Below are 14,083 nucleotides of genomic sequence, written 5' to 3' on the forward strand. Positions count from 1 at the left end.
AGCTTGGCACACCTGTATTTGGGGAGTTTTTCCCATTCTTCTCTGCAGATCCTCTCAAGCTTTGTCAGGTTGGATGGGAAGTGTCCCTGCACAGCTATTTTCAGGTCTCTTCAGAGATGTTCGATCAGGTTCAAGTCTGGGCTCTGGCTGGGCCACTCAAGGACATTCAGAGACTTGTCCCGAAGCCACTCCTGTGTTGTCTTGGCTGTGTGCTTAGGGTCATTATCCTGTTGGAAGGTGAACCTTCGCCCAGTCTGAGGTCCTGAGCGCTCTGGAGCAGGTTTTCATCAAGGATCTCTCTGTACTTTGCTCTGTTCTTTTTTACCTCGATCCTGACTAGTCTCCCAGTCCCTGCCGCTGAAAATCATCCCCATTGCGTGATTCTGCCACCACCATGCTTCACCGTAGGGATGGTGCCAGGTATCTTCCAGTGGTGATGATTGGCATTTAGGCCAAAGAGCTCAATATTGGTTTCATCAGACCAGAGAATCTTGTTTCTCATGGTCTGAGAGTCCTTTAGGTGCCTTTCGGCAAACTCCAAGCGGGCTGTTATGTGCCTTTTACTGAGGAGTGGCTTCTGGCCACTCTACCATGAAGGCCTGATTGGTGGAGTGCTACAGGTTGTCCTTCTGGAAGGTTCTCCCATCTCTACAGAGGAACTCTGGAGCTCTGTCAGCGTGACCATCGGGTTCTTTGTCACCTCCCTGACCAAGGCCCTTCTCCACTGATTGCTCAGTTTTGCCAGGCGGCCAGATCTAGGAAGACTCTTGGTGGTTCCAAACTGGGCACCACTGTGTTATTGGGGACCTTCAATGCTGCAGACATTTTTTGGTACTGTCGTGGATATTCTACACAGGGACACTCGAAGTCAATATATAAAAAAAAAAAGATGTATTATCAGAGCGCTGGAGAGGTTCCAACCAACTCAATGCACCAAGTACACATGTCAATCAGGAGCTCTCTCTTTTGGGGCAGTCCTCTTATCTCTTATATACTGGTTATAGACACGTTGCATAGGCATAGTTCATAGGGTTGGTTTCTGCATGTGTCTGGCACCGTCTCCCATCTTAACTTGTAGACCATATTCTGGGCGTTCTGCCAGATCGTCCTAAGGAGGGGGTCATGTCGCACCCCCTCATATCTTTACCAAGCACAGGCAGGAACCAATGATTATTTATGACACTAAGACAAAATGAACATTTTCAAGGCTGTCTCTTCACATTATAAAAATGTCCATCACACTACCCTTCCCCAGATCGGTGCCTCGACACAATCCTGTCTTGGAGCTCCATGGACAATTCCTTCGACCTCATGGCTTGGTTTTTGCTCTGATATGCACTTCCAACGGTGGGACGTTATATAGACAGGTGTGTGCCTTTCCAAATCATGTCCAATCAATTGAATTTACCACAGGTGGACTCTAATCAAGTTGTAGAAACATCTCAAGGATGATCAATGGAAATAGGATGCACCTGAGCTCCATTTCGAATCTCATAGCAAAGGGTCTAAATTCTTATGTAAATATCAAATTTCTGTTTTTTATTTTTAATACATTTGCAAACATTTCTAAAAACCAGTTTTTGATTTTTCATTATGGGGTATTGTGTGTAGATTGATGAGGAACAATTTTTTTTTTTAAATCAATTTTAGAATAAGGCTGTAACGTAACAAAATGTGGAAAAAGGGAAGGGGTCTGAATACATTTACATTTTAAGTCATTTAGCAGACGCTCTTATCCAGAGCGACTTACAAATTGGAAAGTTCATACATATTCATCCTGGTCCCCCCGTGGGAATTGAACCCACAACCCTGGCGTTGCAAGCACCATGCTCTACCAACTGAGCCACACAGGACCATGAATACTCACCTAAATGCACTGTATATGATGTGAAAACTGTTTTTCAAATGGGACTCTCACCTATTTGTTAAGACAAAGCAAACACCCATGGAAAAGACTATACGCTCGATTTCCCTCATTCGTGTGGCACGCAGTATTGGCAAGTTTCTCCGAAAAGTCCAACTTCTGGGAAGGCTACCCTCCCCTCTTCCATGAAACCCTTTCATTCATGGAAATGAAACTTTGTGACAATGTTGTGAGTTTTTAAAATTTTATAAAATTATATGCCTTAACAAAGTAAAATATTCCTTCCCGTGAACTTGGTGCCGCTACGTCACGTGGACCATTGACTGTAGTTACAGTGTTTATTACAGAATGACAACTCAGTGAAGATACGATTATTCAACCTTCGATATCATTATGAAGACACAGACACACAACCACCAGTCGTCCTAGTAGCCAGCCACATAACTTTGTGACATTCAGAACGTTTTTCAAACTTGGTAATTAAAATAAAGAGAAATACAGTATCATGGAATATTTAAAATGTTGTTTTTTTTTACACTGAAATGACCCAGTAGATTAGTAGCCTACCCTATTGTACAGTAGCAGCCAATGTGTGGTGTTCAATGTAGGCCTAAATTTCATGAGACTTTTGAAAAAAACATTTAGGGCTTAAAATTAACCTACCATTATTACAGAGAATCAGACAAATTAAGCTACTCTCTGCCTATTGGCTACTTAGCTTATTCAAGACCGTCTCAAAATACAACACTGCCCCTTTAAGAAATAAAAAACCTATTTACCTGACAGCTTTTCAAAGATGGCTATAATAATAAAAAAATATAGCTATATAACATATATATATATATGGCTAGAAATGCACTCCCCCATTGTTGACTAGAAATGATCTTTAACTGGGATTATAGCTCACTAACTAGCAAAGAAAATGAACAAATGTTCACAGGTGGCTACATGTAGCTATCGCTTTGATCTCAGAACAAACACATATACTTGCAAATGGGCATACTGTAGCCTATACACAGTCCAGTTCAGGGTGAATGGCACAGATCCATATATGGCGATGTCTGTTTGCATATAAGCCTACTGCAGCTCTGATTGGTTATGGCGCAATGATCTGTATAGAGTATGGGCCTGAGTGTGCCTCTCAATGCAATAGAATCCTACTCCAATCCGCTCTGCCCACAATAAAATATCTTGCAGTTAGTTTTGCATACTAAGTCTTGCTGTCACGTATTTCTAGGAGTGGTGGGTGTAGTCAGGCGCAGAGAGCAAACTTCCAAAGAAATGCGTTTATTGCGCGTGGTCTAGCCAAACAAACAGGCAATGACCATAGAACACGTATGTCTCCAAAACAGGGAACGAATATACACCACAATACGCAGACGACACAACCAACCGCACCACTGACAGTAAGGATAAGCCCGCACAACAGCAGGCGCGCATTAGAAGTTTAAATAGACCAAATAATGAACCAAAATGAGCAACAGGTGAAAACAATCAAGACAAAACCAACAGAAAGGAAAAGGGGATCGGTGGCAGCTAGTGACGACGACCGCGGAGCGCCACCCGAACAGGGAGAGGAGCCACCTTCGGTGGAAGTCGTGACACTTGCATAGTGTTAGTAAAACGTTTACTGTTGACAGGAGAACAAGAGGAGACAATAGGACGAGGTGGATAATTTTATAATAAGGCAGTTTAATTACATGTAAAGATATCTTAGTAAAATCTTGCAGCAAGGCTCTTTCAGTCTGACTCCTAGTGAATCGTCCGGAAAAGAGACAGTTTCCAGAAATGTTCAGTACTATATAGTCAACAAGCAAAGTAGGTAGATCTGCGAGTCCGGCCTTCCGGTTGGTCGATCTGGGTCTTGGGTAGTCCTGATCAGGCCTGGTGTCCACGTTCCATTGGTTCCTGAGAGTTCTTTGTCCTGAGGTCCAACCATGGGTTGGGTGTGTCTGTGTGATTGTCATGGGGGAGGGGAATTGTGGGTGCCGTGTATATGTCCTATGTGTCCAGCATATGTCCAAGAGAAAGAGGGGGTGTGTATGTTGTGTCAACTTATAGGTAATGTTGAGAAGTTGTTAAAACAAGTTACCAATATCTAATACAATTTCTTACAAATCCCCCTCTTCACGTCTCACAAGAGACGTGACATAAAAGTATATAAAAGACAAAACCAAAGGATAAAATTTGTCAGAAGACAAATTTTTAATTCCCTCTCTTCACGTCTCACAAGAGACGTGACATAAAAGTATGGAAAGACAAAGCTAAGGGATAAAATTTGTCAGAAGACAAATTTTTGATTCCCTCTCTTCACGTCTCACAAGAGACGTGACATAAAAGTATAAAAAGACAAAGCTAAGGGATAAAATTTGTCAGAAGACAAATTTTTGATTCCCTCTCTTCACGTCTCACAAGAGACGTGACATAATAGTATCTTAGTCCTCAAATAGATAGACAGGTCCAGCCTCCCCATCCTCAAGCAATGGGAACATTTGGGCCCTTTCCTGATTAGGGTCTATGGCTGCAGTTATTACAAGAATGGCCGCAAAAACAGAAATTGATACTAGGATAGAGGAAACCAGCGTCTTATATTTACCAAAGGCATCCATCCATGAGTCCCACATAGTAGTGTCCACTCCAGAATGCTGTTTCATCTTACCATTAAGGGTACGAAGTCCCTCCAATGCTACAGTCAGACTCCTATCCGTAGCTGTGTTATTGGGAATGAAGGTACAACACTGTGCACCAAACATTGCACAGACCCCCCCCCCCCGTTCAGCCAATAACATATCAACCGCGATTCTATTTTGAAATGCCATCAAGGACGTAGCTGCCAATTGTCCATGGACCGCCTCGAAGCCTTGTTGAGTCCAATTGCCCAGTTTCTGGACATTAAAATGAATGTAGTTAATTCTGTCCACATTTTTATTAACTGTACACCACCAACAAAATGATGATTCAAACCCAGCTGTCACTTGGTCCGCCAGTTTATATTCATCTGGCACCCCCTAGGGAGACCAATAGCATCAATGTAAGTTGAGTCGTAAATGAGCAAGGACCAAAAAGGAGACCACTCCAATAACTACCCCTGGAGTGGCCAACCACACATTAGTAAACCAAAAAACGAGAATATGTTAAACCCTCAGGTCCATCCCTCTATGCAACCTGTACCAGGTGGGCTCGTCGCCACCCGGGAACTTCAAACCTTCACAACAGGGAGGACAAACATCACTTTTTATTCATTCAACATCAACTACAGCAAACCAAGGGTCCTCCTCTGTCAGCCCACTCTCCTGCGGAAGCTCGTTTTCGTATCAGCCTCTCCAACTGGAGCATCAAGCAACGGCATCATACTAGAGGCTCCTTACACATCTGTAACAAACTTCTTCAAACAAGGTATGATACAGGCAACACAGAAATGAAAAACCACAACTAGTGTCAGAAATCCAGTAATCATCATTGCAGTGTACTTACCAAAACAACCACCCAGCCAGGGGAACAGTCCACTCTCCTCCACACCTGCAAGACCCTTCATCTCCACTGTTAACCTTGCCAACCCACTCAGAGCTTTTGAAATGCTCCCATCCGGACTAGTATTGTTAGGAACAAACGTGCAACACTGTTACACCTCCCTTGTTGGCCAGACTTATGTCCAGTGTTAGTCTATTGTGTCTACTGGTTTGTGAGGCAGCATCCAATTGTTCAGCCATCCCTGTAAGTCCTGTGTGGGTGTGTTTATAATTGATCCAGACCTTTTGTTTTAACATCAACAATAGCTGGGCCAATGATGGGCATCAGATGCCACAGGCCATCATTCCTGGTTAATGTCTGGAATTCGTGGGGGACCCCTATTGGGACCCCCAACAGGTTGGTGTGCATGTTATCTGTACCCTCGGACCAAGGAGCGTCACGTTTCTGCCGTCTCCTGGGTTGGTCCCAAGCCTCTGTGTCCTGTGTAGCTCCCAGAAGTTGATTAGCTATAATAATAGGCAATGGTGGTATCAGACTGGCCAAAACACATGAGCAACGACAATTTCCTTTCAAAAATGGGGTCAACCGCCTGGCAGGTCCACACATCCACCATACATCAGCAACACCTCTAGTTCCTAGTGGTATTAGTGATGCAGGTAGTAGCAGGGAGCCCTCCATAGTCCATACCGCTACCTGTGCCAGGGATACAGCTGTTATATCCCCCATATGCCTTAACTCCCCACGGTACCTTCTGGGGAGGGACCACTGGGAACACAAGACTCAGAGTTTTACACAGGGTTGAATTTGGCTCGAACTTTTCCAATATGCACATCCAACCTTCCCCATTACTTAGGACAAATGGGTGAGCAGCCAGAATAGGTCTGGCATGTCCACATACGACACAGTCCTTTCTATTAAGTGTTTTGTAGGTCAACCACATATTCTCCCTTTCCTCATACTCAGTTTCAGTCCCCAAATGTTCACTATCTGAGATGTCTTTTATATTTATTATCTGTACCAGATTGGAGAGCTTAGGTGATGGCGTGGGACTTGGTCTTGAAGTGGTGGAGGAGGCCGGCTGAACCCTGGTCCGTTGGAACTGGTGGTGGTTCCGGCAGCACTGCGATGGTATCATCCCCATCGTATCCTGATCAGACAGCTCAGGACTACAAGCAGTCCTGTAAAACCCCACCCTCTCCCAGAGAACACATCATCAGCCAGAGATCAAGCAACACTTTCACTTCTATGAACGAACACAGTGAGGAAAGGTCGGGGTCAGGGAATTCTTCATTAAGGAGTTGACCCCTGAGCTTTATTAGCAACAGTTCTTCTCCTTAACTCTGTGATCATTCGGCAGTGTCAGTGTGTCTCACCCTCCAAGTGCGATATGCCCCCAGGTCGAGTGATTCACCTTCTCCCTTAATTCACCTGCAATGTATAAACTCTTGGACATACAGGTCTGGTTAGCAAACAGTTCCTCATTTGTTCTTTCTGATTATATATTTAACTTCTATGCCTAATTTTTAGCTATAAATGTTTAATTTTAAATAAGTTTATTATCCAATAGGCCCCATCCTTTCCTAGTCCACAATGTACCCTCTTTCGTTTGATACCTGGCTCTGGCCAGGTATCAACCTTACCTACTCTAAATAATAACTTAGTACATCATATTCTAGGAACGTCCCTTTTATTCCCCGCATATCCAATTCTCCCTTGGGCGTACATTCATATCTATTCTTTTCCAATTCTCTGTCAAGTGACTTATCTACTTTGAAATGTATCTGTGCTGCTTATATATGTTAACCCCTTTCTCTCCTATCTTATTTCACAGCCTACCTTGCTCATTTCCTGGTCCACCCTCCCCACTCTGCTCTCAAACCTTCAAGGTCTCAACAGTGCGGGGTAGACCCATCTGTCTGCCTTTTTCTATGTGTTCCTTTACAATATTAACTAAGTGTTTCACTGTTTTGACTTTATCTGCATGGATTTAAAAATAACAACAGGTCTTATAGTGTCAATCTTTAAAGTCCTAACATAACCTTAATTAACCTATCTCTATCTTCTAATGGCCAATACAAATGCTTACCTTATGGTCAAGAGTTATAAACTCTATTATAATCAATTTACCTCAAAACTAGTATCCCAAATGACACAATCTCATTATTCTCACCACATTTCCCCGCGAGTGATCAAGTCGCCGGAAAATGCAATGGAAACAGAAAACAGGTCAAAATGTTACACCTACATTCGTGTTCCATATCTAAACATACCAAAAGAACCCTTTATCTTCTCAAAGTCCCTTGCCTAAATAAAACTCAGAAAGTAAAACTCCTATTCCCATATGAGTGTATTCTTTTAAGATATCTTATCTCTGGGTACACGGAAACCCTTAACCTTAATGTTTACTCCAAAAAACAAAATTATGTCACCAGCATTCAACCAGTCGGCTGGGAGACCATTTGGGTGCTACAATACTGCCATCTTCTGTCCATTCTCTGCATAGCTCTCCACCCACTCTCATTCAACCTTCTCAATTTGAGCCATATTAGTTTCTTATTTTAACTATTGTTTTCTAAATTTTTGATTTTTTTAATTTTTTAATCTATTATTACCTAGTTAGACTAGAGTGTCCGTGACATACATCCATGGGGATCCGGTTATAGTTTATTCTATTAACCATGTGAAAGTGCCCAGGGACACCCCAAATGTCAAATAAGGGGCCAGATATCCCTAGCCTTGCCCAGGGAGGGAGAAATATCCCTCTAACTGGGCGAGGTTCCTTTATCAGGGGAGGCGGAGTTTGATACCGCATCACCTGTGTCAGGAATGTCTTCATTTGGAATCGAATTTAAGCTGTTTAAATCAGCTCTGACTTCTGTCAGTGTTCTAGAAGGGATTGGGGCTGGAGTGCAATGTGTGAGGTGGTGCCAAGGTGCGCCTGATTTACCTTTGACCTGGACTGAGTGTGAAGTAACCTCCCTCACTTCGTACTGTCCATTCCACCTGGGTTCTAGCCACTTTCTCTTGTGGACATTAACCCCACCCAGTCACCAATTTTAACTTCCGTGTGCCAGATCTCCCTTCTGCTTCCCCGTTGGACCTTATGAATCTGTGTGGAGAGAGCTGCAGAATGTTCCGTCAATTATCAAACATTACAATTTGTTGTACATCAAGGGCGGGCATATGACCTCCCTTCCTTGGTGGACCAAGCATGACTCCTCCAGCCATTGTCTCATGAGGAGAGAGATGGGTGCCTGCACCTGGAGAGGCTATCATGGCCAGCAACGCCAGGGGCAGGACTTCAACCCAAATCAACTTCAAACCTGCACATACATTTGATTGGCGCGTTCCACGAGACTTATGAGATTGTGGCCTGTACACTAACCCCATCATTAAACAACATCCATTAATCAGTTGACATTTACACATCCGACCCTATTGGTACATGGAGCGTTTGTCATTACACAATACACATTAATCAGTTGACATTTACACATCCGACCCTATTGGTACATGGAGCGTTTGTCATTAAACAACACACATGAGTTTGGTTTGCAGCCACTTAATGACCTATTTTGCATCCTCCCCTGCTGTTGGTATTGCCTCAACCCATTTAGAGAACCTGTCTACCATAACTAACAGGTACCTTTTTCCATTAGTCACATTGTCTTTCCCCATATCTGTGTGTGTTGGTGAGTGGTTCATTCCCCAGGTCAGGTCTCCGTTTCAGTTCCTGTGCAGCTCTTTCTGCACAGGAGTGGGGTAGACCTTCAGCATTGAGTGCGTCTGCCATGTTTTTGTCAGTGTTGACAAATGTGATGTGTGATTGTGTGCATTTATTCTGGATTTTCGTTTTCCTTTCAGCGCTGAACGTGAATTCTTTGCTCATCAGATATGCTGCAACCCCATGGTGGGTGTGGATTTCCAATGGATGGCACATTATCATGTGGGCTGTTTTTTCCAATTGCTTTTGCCACTGCAGCCACATACCTGGAACATGTGGTTTGTCCTTCTTCAATGTAGTCCAGTTTGGAGGAGTGATACCTCAACACTCTTCTCTCCCCCTCTAGGTTCTGGAAAAGGATGGATGATGTAAATCCCTCCTTTTCAGAAACATCCAGATGGAACTTGTTTTTTTTAGTCAGGTGCTGTTAAGGCTACTGCCACTTAGAGATCTGTTTTCAAGAGTGCAAAAGCCTTTGATGCTTCAGTAGTCCAGGTCAATGATGAGTGTAGGTTAGTGGTGAGCAGCTTCAGGGCCATGGAGCATATTCGTCAGACATGCCCTGGAAGGGGGGAGGTGATTGCTGAGTGAATGGATTTTGAAAATAGGGAGGTGGTGCTTTTTTCTCTCCCTGTGGCAGTTCTGGGTATAGATGGGTGGGGGCCGATGGGGTTGCTGTGGTGGTAGGTGGGCCATCATTATTATTGGGCCTGCCCTCTTTGGTGTCAGTTGGTGCTCCAGTGACCACTCCCATCGTATCAGGTTTCCGGTAAGGGAGAGCTTTCCTAATTTCCTCAATTGCCCATAAACCTATTCTCATCTCAGCCTGTGCCTTTTCCCTTTGCTTTGTCCCTTCTTTTTTTTTTTTTTTTTTTATAAGTGACTCTTATTCTTATCAACTTCACATTCTATCCCTTGCTTCACTGCTTCCTCCAATTCTTTCTCCATAATGAGGAGTTGCCCTTTTGATGGGGCGACTCCACTAAGAAAACCTGTTTGAGTCCATCCTATCCCTTACTTCCTCCCAAATCTTTTTAACGGGTTTGTAGTGTAATTTCCCGCCTGCTCTGTCTTTTATTCTCTGATCTAAATATTCGTTGAATTTGTGTTTGGGGACGATAGTCGTGGTCATTTTGTCGTTAAGCTATGTCTGGGTCTATTATTATCTCTGTATACTTTAGCCCGTCACTGATCGAAACCAGCGATGTATTTTTCTTCCCCTCTCTTCCCTCAGTCTCGTGTCCGACTCGTGTGGACAAAGGATTTTATTGCCGTGTATTCGATGGATTATTTTCGTTTTCCAACAATATATCAGCTATATTCTCTTTGAAACAATATACGAATATATTCACGCGCTCCTGTTATAATTGGAATGACAGTTTTAGGTACTTTTAATAAAAAAACAACATTATTGCTTTTCGCTAATTTAATTAATTAAATACTTTGGCAAAATATTTCAGAAGTTTCCTTTGGGGACAATATACTAGTAATTCAGGCGCTCCTGATATAATTGGAATGGCAATTATATGATATATAATTCGAAAGATATTATTTCTATTAACTTTTCCGATTTAATTTGAACTTTTTCCGATTAATTAAATACTTTGCCAAAACATTTCAGAAATTTCCTTTAGGGACAATATACTAGTAATTCACGCGCTTCTATAATAATTTTCAAATTGATTCTCACCCTTAGGGATTTATCAACAGCAGGAGAGGGAAAAATCCGGTCAACTCATCAGCAGAAAATAGTTGCTTCACAGCAATATATACACATCGACACGGCGGTCACTTTAGCACAGCCTCAACTAGCATATGGCTAGTTAGTAGCAATTGGTCTCGTGGAACGTTCAATCCCCCACATTGCGACAACACAATTTACACATACAATTACAACACAACTTACACATGCAATATCACATTAGATTTCTCACGTAACACCTAGCTAAGTATAGCTACTGCACGACTATTTGAAAACACATTAGATTTCTCACGTAACACCTAGCTAAGTATAGCTACTGCACGACTATTTGAAACCACATTAGATTTCTCACGTAACACCTAGCTAAGTATAGCTACTGCACGACTATTTGAAACCACATTAGATTAATTATGGATTCTTCACGGTACCCCTATCTGATCGACTGCCAGATATGGCCCGACTGTGTGAATCGTTATATATTTTTATTTTTATTTTTTATGGGTCTTCACGGTAACACCTAGCTGATTTGCCAAATCTAACTACTGCCCGGCTATTTGGATCCCATCTTTTAATTATGGATTCTTCACGGTAACCCCTACCTGATCGACTGTCAAATATGGCCCGACTATGTGAATCGTTATAAAGCTTATTCTTCACTGTACACCTACTCGATCAGCATACCGCGTAGTGCCAGACTATGTGAATAAGTCTTTGACCTATTAATACTTAGATATCTGTACACAATGCCTTAAATTCTAAACAATTCCACATAAATTTAGCAACAATTCACTCACCACAGTACTCCTGATCATTGAATTTAGATATTAGCTATAATACAATATACAGATTTTGGTCAAACGGGCATCTGCTCACCTCTTTAGTTTCGAGCTCTTTGATCAGTTTCCTGTGTGTGTTGAATCGCGATTCTCCCTCGAAAAGGTCACCTCTCCTCTGGATAAATTTCTCCCTCTCGTCTCCTGTCCGATGGATTTTCTATTGGGCCGTATACAAATATGTTTTAACCATCCTCTGCTACCAAGTTTGTTAGTAAAACGTTTACTGTTGACAGGAGAACAAGAGGAGACAATAGGACGAGGTGGATAATTTTATAATAAGGCAGTTTAATTACATGTAAAGATATCTTAGTAAAATCTTGCAGCAAGGCTCTTTCAGTCTGACTCCTAGTGAATCGTCCGGAAAAGAGACAGTTTCCAGAAATGTTCAGTACTATATAGTCAACAAGCAAAGTAGGTAGATCTGCGAGTCCGGCCTTCCGGTTGGTCGATCTGGGTCTTGGGTAGTCCTGATCAGGCCTGGTGTCCACGTTCCATTGGTTCCTGAGAGTTCTTTGTCCTGAGGTCCAACCATGGGTTGGGTGTGTCTGTGTGATTGTCATGGGGGAGGGGAATTGTGGGTGCCGTGTATATGTCCTATGTGTCCAGCATATGTCCAAGAGAAAGAGGGGGTGTGTATGTTGTGTCAACTTATAGGTAATGTTGAGAAGTTGTTAAAACAAGTTACCAATATCTAATACAATTTCTTACAATAGTTCATTTGTTTCGGTATGTTACGTTGAAAGTGGCTAACATTGCGTTGATTCGATCACAATTCCCACAGTAGAGCGAAACGTTAACAGTGTTAACTAAAGGGGAAAACTCAAGAAAGGTGAGTGAAGTTCAATGTCATGCTTCTCTGCTTGGTCGGTCTCTGCACAGCAGTCTGAAGGGAACTGCATGCACGTGCGCAGCTTAGAGAGAACATTTCAGAGGACATTATTTTAGGAGTTTGCTATAAGGCTATCTTGTTTGTTAAGTCTGATTCAGTGATGGTTGGTCAGAGCTAGAGTTCAAAGCTCACTTACTGAGTTTTCTTCGAGAACATCAGCGGGATCATTAACGCAATTGTGTGTGTGTGTGTGTGTGTGTGTGTGTGTGTGTGTGTGTGTGCAGGTCCAGGTGGCTGTCCAGTTGGCTTCCATCCTGGTGTCCCACCTCCCTCTCTCAGCTGAAGGACGCAGAAGACAAAATGCTTAAGTGTAAGAGTGTGTGTGTGTGTTTCCCCTCCTAACTATCGTACTTACACATCTCATCTCCTCTCTTCACGCTCTCCCTCCCTGTTCCCTCTGTCTTTCTCCTCCATCCCTGTCTCTTCTCACAGCTGTGAAGGCCCCATTCTCCAGGCAGCATGTCCAGATATCTAACGTCAACCATATTTGGACCTTAGCATTTAACTCTCACATCAAGATACATATCTTTCTCCCACCCCAGCCTCAGCACCAGCCCCATCCCTCTCTCCCACACCTGCCTCAGCCCCATACCTCTTCTCCCCAGCCCTCTCTCCAGCCCCAGCGCCATCCTCCCCTGGTGCTGCTCCATGGGTTTGGGGGTGGTGTGGGCCCAGAACCTGGACTCTCTGTGTGGCAGTGGAGCCATGTATGCCCTGGATCTTCTGGGGTTTGGACAGAACAGCCGGCCCCTGATCAGTGTGGACCCCCAGGGGGCAGAGGAGCAGTTCCTAGGGACCCTGGAGGAGTGGAGGGACAGGGTGGGCCTGGAGGAGATAGTCCTGCTGGGACACAACCTGGGAGGATACCTGGCTGCTGCTTACACACTCACACACCCACACAGGTGAGAGAGAGGAGAGGTGTGCGCGTGTGTTTATACACGTGTTCACACTGTGTGTGTTTATAGGGTAAAGCACTTGATCCTGGTGGAGCCCTGGGGGTTCCCGGCCCGTCCAGAGAGCCTAGATCAGGAGAAGTCTATCCCAGTGTGGATCAGAGCCATGGGGGCTGTCATGAGTCCCTTCAACCCCCTCATAAGAGACCAATGTTAGATTGTATTGGACAGATCCAACCAGACATTCCAATATCCATCTATGGGTCCCGATCCCGTATCGACAGCGACTCGGGATACACTGTCTAGAAAATGCATACATTCCACTCAACATTCATTGAGCCCCTCTACCCAGGGATTGGCATTTGTGTTGACTCCTCATTGTCTCTGTGCCGGATAAAATAGACCCCTGGGTGCTGGACACACACACACACACACACACACACACACACACACACACACACACACACACACACACACACACACAACACAGATAAATACAGATGCTCTCATTTTAGTCATGAATAAAACATATGTAAACAGACTGAAGTTGACAGACATTGTAAACTAGATTTACTTACTCAATAGAGTTTATCATCACACTGTGCTGAGAAACCAGGAATCTTTTTTGTGAATAATAATGTGTATATTATGTTTATCTGTCAGATTGTTGACACAATAATCCTGCTTCATTTTAAACTGTTGCA

General features: G+C 43.4%; 1 pseudogene; it reads left to right on the plus strand.

Moving 5' to 3' along the window:
- Positions 1–12,312: 12,312 nt before the first annotated feature.
- LOC129819854 (1-acylglycerol-3-phosphate O-acyltransferase ABHD5-like) lies at positions 12,313–13,807 on the plus strand (annotated as a pseudogene).
- Positions 13,808–14,083: the final 276 nt, after the last annotated feature.

The sequence above is a fragment of the Salvelinus fontinalis genome, chromosome 22 (assembly GCF_029448725.1).
Source record: "Salvelinus fontinalis isolate EN_2023a chromosome 22, ASM2944872v1, whole genome shotgun sequence".
NCBI classification, from domain to species: domain Eukaryota; kingdom Metazoa; phylum Chordata; class Actinopteri; order Salmoniformes; family Salmonidae; genus Salvelinus; species Salvelinus fontinalis.